This window comes from Homarus americanus, unplaced genomic scaffold (assembly GCF_018991925.1).
Source record: "Homarus americanus isolate GMGI-L3 unplaced genomic scaffold, GMGI_Hamer_2.0 scaffold32356, whole genome shotgun sequence".
NCBI lineage: Eukaryota > Metazoa > Arthropoda > Malacostraca > Decapoda > Nephropidae > Homarus > Homarus americanus.
Window position 1 is genome coordinate 7,501 of NW_024726561.1, and position 11,372 is coordinate 18,872.

At 49.5% G+C, this 11,372-nt stretch overlaps 1 pseudogene; it reads left to right on the plus strand.

Moving 5' to 3' along the window:
- The first annotated feature begins 8,396 nt into the window (after positions 1-8,396).
- On the plus strand, positions 8,397-9,476 carry LOC121865644 (annotated as a pseudogene).
- Positions 9,477-11,372: the final 1,896 nt, after the last annotated feature.

Here is an 11,372-nt window from a genome sequence, read left to right on the forward strand (position 1 = left end):
GGACCCATACTTCACTACTCACGTCTTCAGAGTCATTCATTAATATATGTTAAAAAAGGAGGAATGATACCTTAAACAAGCAACCTGGCTCGGAGGTAAGTCCCCCCCTCCCTGCAGGTAAAGGTCACACCTGTTCAATACTTCATAAATGACCACACTTTTATTTATCCGCAAATAACCTCAGTCTAGCCACCGCCACTTATCCCCGTCTGGTGGAGCGAACCTAACCTAACCTAACTAGTACAACGTCACTTAGATATTGACCTCTTGGGAACGATGACTTAAACCCTTGAAGACGATGTCTTCCCTGAGATGATGTCTTTGAGATGCTGTCTTAACCCTAGAATGATGTCTTAACCCTAGAGAATGATGAAGCCTTCCCTAGGATGATGGCCTAACCCTAGAGAATGATGTCTTAATCACTTGAGGATGATGGCTTAACTTGAGGATGATGTCTTAACCCCTGAGATGATGTCTACCCCTGAGATGCTGTCTTAACCCCTAGAGAATGATGTCTTAACCCTAGAGAATGATGGCTAACCCCTAGAGGATGATGGCCTAACCCTAGAGAATGATGTCTTAATCACTTGAGGATGATGGCTTAACCCTTGGGGATGATGAAGCCCTAGAGAATGATGGCTAACCCTAGAGAATGATGGCTTAACCCCTTGAGATGATGTCTTAACCCCTGAGATGATGTGCTTAACCCTAGAGGATGATGGAACCCCTTGAGGATGATGGCTTAACCCCTTGAGGATGATGGCTAACCCCTAGAGGATGATGGCTTAACCCTAGAGGATGATGAAGCAACGCCGAGGATGATGAAGCAACCCCTTGAGGATGATGAAAAACCCCTAGAGAATGATGTCTTAATCACTTGAGGATGATGGCAACCCCTTGAGGATGATGAAGCAACCTAGAGGATGATGAACTAACCCTAGAGAATGATGTCTTAACCCCTGAGATGATGTCTTAACCCCTGAGATGATGTCTTAACCCTAGAGGATGATGAAGCAACCCTAGAGAATGATGGCTTAACCCCTTTGAGGGTATTGAAGCAACCTGAAATAATGGCTTAACCTCTTGAGGACGATGACTTAACCCCTGAGGACGATGACTTAACCCCTGAGGACGATCACCTAATCGGCAGGTATGATTACAACTACTCTTATTACCAACAGTTTCACATCAGTTATCTCATGTCTCACCCCCCTCTCTCTCTCTCTCTCTCTCTCTCTCTCTCTCTCTCCGCCCCCCCTCTCTCCACCTCTCTCTCCACACGGCCCTCTCTCTCCGGCCCCTCTCTCTCACACGGCCCCTCTCTCTCACGGCCTCTCTCTCTCCACGGCCCCTCTCTTTCAGGGCCCTCTCTCTCACACGGCCCCTCTCTCTCTCGGCCTCTCTCTCACGGCCCCTCTCTCTCACGGCCCTCTCTCTCCACGGCCCCTCTCTCTCCACACGGCCCTCTCTCTCACGGCCCTCTCTCTCACGGCCCCTCTCTCTCACGGCCCTCTCTCTCACGGCCCCTCTCTCTCACGGCCCTCTCTCTCACCCCCCTCTCTCTCCACGGCCCCTCTCTCTCCCACGGCCCTCTCTCTCCCACGGCCCTCTCTCTCCACGCCCTCTCTCTCTCACACACAGTTATTTCCTCGTTATTCTGTAAGGTTGCTCTAGTACCTCTAACTCTATACACCCAATACCAAAGACAGACAGATAGACAGAAGTAGGAGAGAGAGACAGACAGAGATAGAGAGATAGACAGAAGATAGACAGACAGAGAGAGATAGCAGAAGATAGAGAGATGAGAGACAGAGATAGAGAGACAATACTACACCATCGACATAACTATTACGCTGGAATACTCGAAAAGTAGATATACCTGAGGACCTGTCGAGCGTCCACAGCAGCAGGGCACAGGCACAGGCACACAGTACACGGAACACCTTGCCTTGGGTACATCTGGGACCCCCTCACCACCAGCCCTCTCTCTCTCTCTCTACACACATATCTATCACTCTCTCACCCAGTTGTACAGGGTTTATCATGCAACAAATTACATATTAAGAGAATATTGGAAGGGGAGTAAATGACCTAGTTACTTTATGTACTCATGCACGTGCACGTGTGTGTGTGCGTGTATGTGTGTGTGTGTGTGTGTGTGTGTGTGTGTGTGTGTGTGTGTGTGTGTGTGTGTGTGTGTGTGTATGTGTGTGTGTGTGTGTGTGTGTGTGTGTGTGTGTGTGTGTGTGTGTGTGTGTGTGTGTGTGTGTGTGTGTGCCTAGGTAGTAGACAGCTACAAACAGGGAGGTCCTACCGCCTGGAGGATATTTGGCAGCATAATGTGTTGTCTAATGGTAGACCCTGCTGCCATATGGCATCACTAAAATTGTGACCAAGTCCCAGGTTGCTGATCTGACTTTCTGCCTCATTTACACAGTTGCAGGGTCTCACTTGTTTCTCTTACCATCGTCAACACCACTGTACTGTACATACATACATCGTTTCTTACTATCGATTTTTATTATTTTATGGTTTTTTATTTTTATTACACTGTTATTATTATCATTATTTTTATTATTTTTATAAAACAATTGTATTTTTATTAAAAAATATTTACTATGAATTATTTTATTTTATTTTAATTTTGCACTTTATTTTAAATTTTACTTACTATGAATTATTATAATTATAATTATAATTATTATAATATAATTATAATTATAATTATAATTATAATTATAATTATTATTATTATTATTATTATTATTATTATTATTATTATTATTATTATTATTATTATTATTACATCTTCGCCCCAGGCCTGATGTGGGTCAGTGACCTGTGCTCTGGTGGGCTGGTCCTCAAAAAAAAAAAATGTACAGCTGTAGTCTGCCAATATCATCTTGTACACAAACAGAAGCAGTGTACATCGTGACGTCTTTAACATGTACATAAGAGTGTACAACCAGTGACTCAGTACCAGTGTATGTACTGTACGCTACCAGCCAGCTATACCGACCAGCATAGGACTTGTCGTGTGGTTCAGGGTGCCGGCACATGAAACAGGGATGACGCAAAAATGAAGCAAATATGAAGCAAGTATGAAGCCAGTATGACGCAAGCATGACGCAACACTGAAGTTAGGAAAATGCAAGTACGATGTAGAATAAAGCAAGGATGATGCAAGGTGTAGCGTGAAGATGAAGCGAGGTGACTCAGGTTGATTCATTAATAATACGGTGATGTAATGATAATCCCCATCTCTCCTCCCCCTTCCTCCCTCTCCCCTCACCTCTCCCCACCTCTCACCCCCACCCACCCACTCACCACATCACGCCCTCACCCTACTTAAAATAGCACATTCTTCTCCCTCCAGGTCTTGTCTGGTGATCTGACCAGGTGGGAGAGAACACTCCCCTCTCTCCTTCCCTCCTCCTCCTCCTCTTCTCCTCTTCCTCCTCCTTCCTCCTCTTCCTTCCTGTTGCCTCCTTCCCACCCCTCCTCCTAATATACAATCAATATAACTTAGAAATTATACTTATCAAGATGACCTAACCTAACTTAACCTAACTAATTAACCTAACTAATCTAAGCTAACCTAACAAACCTAAAATAATACCAGATTAACCTTACCTAACCAATCTCTCTCTCTCTCTCTCTCTCTCTCTCTCTCTCTCTCTCTCTCAACGAGGGTAACGGGAGGGAATGTTGTCACCTGGATCAGTTCAACGGAGGCAACTTAATACGCATTAATTATCGTTACACACCAGCGGAACACCCACTCAGTGGTAGAACACACCTGACGGACGGACGGACGGGTGGAGGGCTGGGGAGGGGGCTGACGAGAAGGGGCTAGGCGGAGGAACTAACAGAGGAGTTGACGGGGGTAGAAAGAGGGCAAACGGATAGGGGGGTGGGGTGGGGGGCTGACGGAGGGGGAACTGACAGAGGACATAGGAGCTGACAGGTGGCTGACAGAGAGGCTGAAGGAGGAGCTGACAGAGGGACACAAGGCTGACAGGTGGCTGACAGAGGCTGAAGGAGGCTGACAGGGGACATAGGAGCTGACAGGTGGCTGACAGAGAGCTGAAGGAGGGAGCTGACAGAGGGGGACTTAGGGAGCTGACAGGTGGCTGACAGAGGCTGAAGGAAGGGGGGCTGCAGAGGACATAGGAGCTGACAGGTGGCTGACAGAGGCTGGAAAGGGGGAGCTGACAGAGGGACATAGGAGCTGACGGATTGGCTGACAGAGGCTGAAGGAGGGATGGACAAATCAGGTAGGGTGAGCAAGGGGTAATTAAGGACAGGTCGTTAATTAAGTTAGGAGGTGGAGGCGTGGGTGTAGGGTGGGGGTGTAGGTGTGGTGTGGGGGTGTAGGTGTGGGGTGGGGGGTGTAGGTGTGGGGTAGGGGGGTGTGGGTGTGGGGTGGGGGTGTGGGTGTGGGGTGGGGTGTGGGTGTGGGTGGTGGGTGTGGGTGTGGGGTGGGGTGTGGGTGCAGGGGTGTGGGGTGTGGGGTGGGGTGTGTGGGTGGGGGTGTGGTGTGGGGGGGTGGGTGGGGGTGTGGGTGTTGGGTGGGGTGTGGGTGTGGGATGGGGTTGTTGGTGAGTATGGAGGGTGTGGGTGTGGTGTGGGGTGGTGGGTGTGGTGTGTGGTGATGGGTGTGGTGTGTGGTGATGGGTGTGGTGTGGGTGGTGGGTGTGGTGTGGGGTGTGGGTGTGGTGTGGGGTGATGGGTGTGGTGTGTGGTGATGGGTGTAGTGTGGGGTGATGGGTGTGGTGTGGGGTGATGGGTGGTGTGTGGTGATGGGTGTGGTGTGTGGTGATGGGTGTGGTGTGGGTGATGGGTGTGGTGTGGAGTGGTGGGTGGGTGTGGGTGTGGGTGTGGTGTGGGGTGATGGGTGTGGTGTGGGGTGGTGGGTGTGGTGTGGGGTGATGGGTGTGGTGTGGGGTGATGGGTGTGGTGTGGATGATGGGTGTGGTGTGGGGTGGTGGGTGTGGTGTGGGGTGGTGGGTGTAGTGTGGGGTGGTGGGTGTAGTGTGGGGTGGTGGGTGTGGTGTGTGGTGATGGGTGTGGTGTGTGGTGATGGGTGTGGTGTGGGTGTGGGTGTGGTGTGGGGGTGTGGGTGTGGTGTGGGGTGATGGGTGTGGTGTGGGGTGGTGGGTGTGGTGTGGGGTGGTGGGTGTGGTGTGGTGTGATGGGTGTAGTGTGATGTGATGGGTGTAGTGTGGGGTGATGGGTGTAGTGTGGGGTGATGGGTGTAGTGTGGGGTGATGGGTGTAGTGTGTGGGGTGATGGGTGTGGTGTGGGGTGATGGGTGTGGTGTGGGGTGTGGGTGTAGTGTGGGTGATGGGTGTGGTGTGGGGTGGTGGGTGGAGTGTGGGGTGATGGGTGTGGTGTGGGGTGTGGGTGTGGTGTGGGGTGATGGGTGTGTGTGGTGTGGGGTGGTGGGTGTGGTGTGGGGTGATGGGTTGTGGTGTGGGGTGATGGGTGTGGTGTGGGGTAATGGGTGTGGTGTGGGGTGGTGGGTTGTGGTGTGGGGTGGTGGGTGTGGTGTGGGGTGGTGGGTGTGGTGTGTGGTGATGGGTGTAGTGTGTGGTGATGGGTGTGGTGTGGGTGATGGGTGTGGTGTGTGGGGTGATGGGTGTAGTGTGGGGTGATGGGTGTGGTGTGGGGTGGTGGGTGTGGTGTGGGGTGATGGGTGTGGTGTGGGGTGATGGGTGTAGTGTGGGTGTGGGTGTAGTGTGGGGTGGTGGGTGTGGTGTGGGGTGGTGGGTGTAGTGTGGGGTGGTGGGTGTGGTGTGGGGTGATGGGTGTGAGTGTGGGGTGGTGGGTGTGGTGTGGGGTGATGGGTGTAGTGTGGGATGATGGGTGTAGTGTAGGGTAATGGGTGTAGTGTGGGGTGATGGGTGTAGTGTGTGGGGTGATGGTGTAGTGTGGGGTGGTGGGTGTATGTGGTGTGTGGGTGTAGTGTGATGTGATGGGTGTGGTGTGGGGTGATGGGTGTGGTGTGGGGTGATGGGTGTGGTGTGGGGTGATGGGTGTGGTGTGGGGTGATGGGTGTAGTATGGAGGTGGTGGGTGTAGTGTGTGGTGATGGGTGTGGTGTGTGGTGATGGGTGTAGTGTGTGGGGTGATGGGTGTGGTGTGGGGTGATGGGTGTGAGTGTGGGGTGATGGGTGTGGTGTGGGGGGTGATGGGTGTAGTGTGGGGTGATGGGTTGTGGTGTGGGGTGATGGGTGTGGTGTGGGGTGATGGGTGTGGTGTGGGGTGGTGGGTGTGGTGTGGGGTGATGGGTGTGAGTGTGGGGTGATGGGGTTGTGGGTGTAGGGTAATGGGTGTGGTGTGGGGTGATGGGTGTAGTGTGGGGTGGGTGGGTGTGGTGTGTGGGGTGATGGGTGTAGTGTGGGATGATGGGTGTGGTGTGGGGTGATGGGTGTGGTGTGGGGAGTGTGGGTGTAGTGTTGGGTGATGGGTGGTGTGGGGTGATGGGTTGGTGTGGGGTGTGGGTGTGGTGTGGGTGATGGGTGTGGTGTGGGGTGTGGGTGGTGTGGGGTGATGGGTGTGGTGTGGGTGATGGGTGTGGTGTGGGGTGATGGGTGTGGTGTGGGGTGATGGGTGTGTGGTGTGGGGTGATGGGTGTGGTGTGGGTGATGGGTGTGGTTACCGAGAAACAGCACTACAAGGCAGCCCTGGGCGGAGATAGAATCAATATGTCATCTCTCCATTCTAGTCAACCAAACCTAACCTAACCTAATCTAATTTAATCTAACCTAACCAAACTGAACCTAACCTAATCTAATGTAACCTAACCTAACCTAATCTAATTTAATCGAACCTAACTAACCAAACCTCCGTGTCCGAACTTAAAGTTAGGGTTTAGGTTTAAGTAAGATAGTTCAGGAGATTAAAGAAAAACAATGGTATTTTGCCATGATAAAACCTTCCTGACGATGATGGTTTAATCTCTAAAGTAGGATGGTTTAGGATGTTAAACACCATCCTTAAAGAGTTCAACCGTCATTCTCTGTAAAAACTAAAACCATCGTTCTCCAAGGGGTTAAACCTTCGTCGTCAAAAGTTAAACCATCGTCCCCAAAGGGTTTAAACCATCGTCCTAAAAGTGTTAAACCATCACACTCAAAGGGGCTCATCGTCCTCAAGTGTTAAACCATCGTCCTCAAAGTGTAAACCATCATACTCAAATTGTTAAGCCACGGTCATAAAAAATTAAACCATCGTCCCCAAGGGGTTAAACCATCATCCTAAAAGCGTTAAACCATCACACTCATAGAGGTAACTCATCGTCCTCAAAATGTTAAACCATCGTCCTCTAGTACTTAGGAAATTATGCTTTGAGGACGATGGTTTTAAGCGATTAGTTCTTGAAGGATAATGATTTACGTTATAATCCTCAAAGAGTTAAACCATGGTTCCTAAGAGTTAAACCATCGTCCTAATGAGTTACACCATCGTCCTCAAATGTTAAGCAATCGTCCTCAAAATGTTAAACCATCATCCTTAAAGAGTTAAACCATCGTCCTCAAAGAGTTAAACCATCGTTCTTAAAGGTTAAACCATCGTCCTCAAAGAGTTAACCATCGTTCTAAAGAGTTAAACCATCGTCCTCAAAGAGTTAAACCATCGTCCTCAAAGAGTTAAACCATTGTCCTCAAAGAGTTAAACCATCGTCTTTAAAGAGTTAAACCATCGTCCTCAGAGTTAAACCATCGTTCTTAAAGAGTTAAACCATCGTTCTCAAAATGTTAGACCATCGCCCTCAAATGTTAAACCATCGTCCCAAAAAGTTAAACCATCCTTCTTAAAGAGTTAAACCATCCTTCTAAAGAGTTAAACCATCGTCCTCAAAGAGTTAAACCATCTTCCTCAAAGAGTATTAAACCATCGTCCTCGCAGTATAAACCTATCATCTGGAAGAGTCAAGTCACAGTCAAGTTTACGTGATGGTGATGCTGCTGTGCTTGCTGGCAGACCACAATCTGTCGCGTGTGTGTGTGTGTGTGTGTGTGTGTGTGGGGTTTAGGTGACGACACACAAGCACGAGTGTGTGTGTCTGTGTGTGTGAATATAACATTGTATGGCGGGTCGCAGTTCACCTCCGAGGCTGGCGTCCGTCACGTCTGAATTGAAATGATATGTGAATATTGTGATTATCTGACACCCTCTGTCAGTCAATATCCTCTCTCTCTTTTTAATTAAGTCCAAAAGCTGGTGAGTCGTGCCTGGCAGCCTTGACTCCGCCTCTGATGAATTCTAGTTTATCACCGTGGGCCACGGAGACCAGCCACTTCATTTAGGACGAGTATGTCAGCTGAAATGTCAAACATCGGCCACAAACAATGTACTTTGTAACTCAATACACAGCTATTTGCATTCCAGAGTGCGACCGTGGCCAGTTGGTGGCTGCGGCGGAAGCAGTGGTGACACGCAGGCACCGCCTCCCGGAGATGGTAAACCCGGGGACCTGTCCGCTCCGCCCCTCCGCGCTCTATTGGGGACTACACTACTGTTAACAAATGAGCGCGAGCGAGTAGCGGGGGCAGGGGAGCCGTACACACCGCCACCAATGACCGCGCGGTCTCCAGTAAGGCCGGTGCAGCGCGAAGCTCCGCCCCACGTCACAGCTCCTCTCTCTACCTCACCGGGACTCCATTACTACCGCGAGAGGCGCGACAGCAACACGGTGAGCAGACTCTCGCAAGGACAGAAGCTGCTGCGCGTTGAGCATGACCACAGTAGTTACTGTTTAGTGAGTGTGGCGGTGAACTGCCGTGTAATTTGCAGTGGTGTAACGCAGTTGAGTGTGTGAGACACACAATGGTGCTCGGACTTGCAGCAAATGTTAGTGCTTCCTCAGGAGCAGCGTGAGGCCTCTGGCGGCCCTGTAGTACCCACTCCGATAGTGGCGCTACCCTCACTCTCCTTCACCGCCGCCCAGGTGGCCGCCGTCTGCGAAACTTTGAAGAGAGTGGCGACATGGAGCGCCTTGACGCTTTTGTGTTGTCGCCGGTGGCTCACCCTCACCTTCACGACCTCAACAAGCACGAGGCGGTGCTACGAGCGCGGGCTCTTGTCTCCTTCCACGGGAAACTTCCGCGAGCTCTACGCTATCATGGAGTCACACAGATTTTCCAAACCTTCTCCGCGCGGCTGCAGGCGCTGTGGCTGGAGGCGCACTACCAAGAGGCAGAGCGTCTCCGCGGCCGCCCGCTTGGGCCCGTCGACAAGTACCGCGTCCGTAAGTTCCCTTCGAGGACCATCTGGGATGGCGAACAGAAGACCCACTGCTTCAAGGAACGCACAAGATCGCTGTTGAGAGAATGGTACCTGCAGGACCCTTACCCAACCCCAGCAAGAAGGGGAGTTGGCCTCGGCCACGGGTCTCACCCCACACAGGTCGGCAACTGGTTCAAGAACCGTCGACAGCGTGACAGAGCAGCAGCCGCTAAGAACAGGTAAGCCGTTGTAAATTTGAAAGTAACTGCGGCGACCCGCCGGGTGTAGGGCGAGAGTCAGACCAGCCGCGGGGAGGCGTCAGAGGGCAGCGCCATCCTGTCCGTTTCACTATAATCAGGCTCCTACGACCTCAGGAGGTTCACCACAATTATGGACATCACCAAGAGTGACCAGCGGTAAATATTTGATCATAGCCGTAAAACAGCGTGGTAAGGACAAGCGCCTTTATTGAAATGAGTAATTATCGGGTGTGGCCACAAATTAGACGTGCTGCAACACCGTGCTGAAGGAGCGTCTCATCGCTCATGGTTGTAACGAGACATAATGACTCAGGGCAGCCCAGTTAAAACTAACACGAGGGGCTGCGAGGCCCTTGATCAATACACTCTAACACGAGAGATGACCGGAAAAATCCTCCTCACCCAACCCCGAGTTAATAACGGACGAGGTACGGTAATCCCTGTTAATGCTGCCTACACGGTTGTGTGCACCTTCATGCCAAACACACGCTGATATTAAACATGAATATTAGCTGAATATTATTTTACACATCCAATAATCCATTATAATTAAAAAAATTAAATGGCGATATAGTTTCTGGTGATAACTTAACAGACAAACTGTGTAGAAGCACAAGTATAATAAGACCCGTGTTCCTTGTTCGGCTGTTGTCCCACCTCAGTCTCACACACTGCTCCATCCCCTTCTGTAAGTACCTGAGTGTGCCAACACCTCCTCATGTGTATTTACACTTTTCAGATTACATCCTTACCTTTACATTCTTCTTAAGTACACCATTAAATCCCCTGCGTATATGTACACTTGCAAGAGCACCTTCATCACCAGCTCCTTATGTACAAGAGCGAAGCCTAAGTAACACACACACACACACACACACATCTCCGGGCCTCATTAGGGCCATATTGAATCGTTCAGCAGAACAATAGCTGATTAGCGCTAACACTCACCACCACTGCTTTTGTTCAACGCCCCGGCGCCAGAGAAACAACGCCGGCGGGCGTTCATCAAGATCCCTGTCTGCGTTTCTGCGTTTATTCAGCCATCTTTTTTTTATTTATTCTATTGCTCTTTCAGATATTAATTATCGGTCTACCAGTATGATGTGGTGTGTGTATGGATGTATGTGTGTGTTATATATGTGTGTATGTGTGTGTGTATGTATGTATGTATGTATGTGTGTGCATATACTAGCCATGTTTAGTATGGGCAAAGGATGGGCCCAATAGGTTATCTTTGAGCTCAGTCTGATGGCACTCAAGCTAATATGCTTACAACGACACGTACGATATTGGCTCCTCAGCTCACTATGAGCTCACGAAACTTACTCTGCAGGGAAATGATCGCTAATCTCAGCCATATAAGCGTCATAAGCGGCGTGTACCAACGAGATTAATAATAGTGCGTCACAGTTGAGCTCAGAATATATCATTAAGCTGATCTCTTTATGTCATTGTTAAGCTGAGACTAACACCACCACGATCTGAAGTATATTTCACTAAACTCGTTCTCAACTCGATATCTCACGGCGTCTGCGGAGCCTGAAACCATCCGATGGATTTTTGACGCAGTATAAAATAAGAGAACTACCACCTTACCCTTGCAACACAAACCTTGTGGTATCCATGCCAGCCCTGTGGCAGTTAACAGGTGGCAGACTGTTTCTTAGATTATTCTTTGAGTTGGTTACTGTTTTGACATTTTTGATGTAGTTAAGTTATTTGTTTATTAATGTTATTACTGTGTGTAATAAATGATATGTTATATTATATTATTATAATTATTATTATTATTATGCCGTTAGAGACTAATAGTAATAAATGGCCAATTATAAAATAATAAACATATAATAATATATAGAAATATATATAATATATTAAT